Source organism: Etheostoma cragini, chromosome 24, assembly GCF_013103735.1.
Source record: "Etheostoma cragini isolate CJK2018 chromosome 24, CSU_Ecrag_1.0, whole genome shotgun sequence".
Lineage (NCBI taxonomy): Eukaryota > Metazoa > Chordata > Actinopteri > Perciformes > Percidae > Etheostoma > Etheostoma cragini.
In genome coordinates, this window is record NC_048430.1 from 1511832 (window position 1) to 1513641 (window position 1810).

Consider the following 1810-nt stretch of genomic DNA (forward strand, 5'->3'; position numbering starts at 1 on the left):
CATTATCAGACCTTCTATATTGAGAGCCATTGTGGATCATATGGACACTGGATTTCTTAATTCTTCAGCTGAGTCCAAGCCTTTTACAGCTCCTCACTTCAAATGCAGACAAGTTGGCTTGAGGGCAAAATAACTGTTATAAAACTATTTGAGTCAATAGAAAGGAATGCAGAGAAAACCACACATTTCATTACTCCCTTGATCTTGCTCCCATATAAGATATAATGTAATCTTCACTGTCATTGTTCCAACAACAAAACACAGTTTGACAGTAACCAACAAACAATAGAGTAACTGGCAAACAACGCTTACTACTTTTTAAAGAGCACACGTATGACAAAGTGACACACACTGCCTATTTATGCCGTTGGTATGCTGTTGCAGTCATTCTCTACAAGATGTTGTTCTTTGTTGTCACTGTCAATCTCTTTCTCTCTGTTAACACTGTACATATTGACTGTCTGGCCCCCCATCTTTTCATCTGTTTTAACTCTCTAACTCTGCAATTAAAATATGTTTTTATGGCTGCCTGTGATTATAGTTGTGAGGGACCAAGCAGTTAAGCAAGAGGAGTCACAAGGGAAGTTCAAAAGTAAGGCTACTTATTTCCCAAAAATGGTTACAAACAATGAAGATAAAGTTTTGGGCCCACTCATTTATTGCAGCACACTCAAGACATTCAGTTTCTGTCCACAGGACGGTAACATATCACTGGATCTGTTGTTAAACAGCCTCTTCTGATGGCAGTCAGGTCAAAATTAATAAATCGGTTCCAAGGGGGGATTGTTATTCATTAAAATGCTAAATGATTTGAGGCTTTTCTTTTGTTTGAGGAAAAACTGTTGCTAATGTTAAGAGGTGGTCCGATCTCATCCTCACCCCGGGTTAGAGTCAGGTTTTAATTTATGCAGTGCAGTTACTTCCTCTGACAGACAGAGACACACACATGAAGCTTTCAACGGCAGGAACAGAAAACACAACTGTTGACATTGTTCTTCATACTATCTACATACACACTTCTTCATGGTGCTGAAGCAGAACCATTGAGTGCAGCCGGTCTATGAGAAGTTAACTAGCAACACTAAAGTATTCTGTTGTCTGGGATACTTTACAGCTATATGTTTCTACATGGTTTACTAACCCTGACACTGTTCTCCAGGTATCATGTCTCTGTTTAACAAGCTTTCTCTGACATCCATCGGAGCCGCAGCCGGGGATCGACCGGTGACCTTCTGCTGCTGGAGCTAACAGCGTCCTCATGTGGCCACACGACGCAGCCGCCTTCTAACCAGAGCACATGGTCTGGTTCACTGACAACATCACGGCTTTCTACCTTAAAAAAAGCTGCAAACATCCAACTCTTAGATGCATCCCAACTATTTGAACGATCCATTAATGCGTAAATATAAGCAGGTAAATATGTTAATGTGAATATGTTCGAGTTTCTCCTCTACTCTAATTGCGCGTAAGCAAAGAGAATACAGCTGATCACAAACACAATAACAATCCTCGACACAGTAACGTTGGGTTTTAAAAGACTTTGCTCTCCTGGTGGTGTTGTTAGGTCCGTGGTTAAGTGTTGGCGTGGGTCTAATTCCTGCTTGTGGTAGAGATATTTCCAGTGGCCCAACTGTTACCTTGTGTGTGTGTGTGTGTTTGTGTGTGTTGAAATACCCGGCTGGCCCCGGGGCACGAGATCCAAGGACTGTGGGTAAATCCACCGGTGGAGGATGATCAGCTGACCCAGGAGGATGATCAGCTGACCCAGGAGGACGATCAGCTGACCCAGGAGCTGCAGCACAAGGCGGTG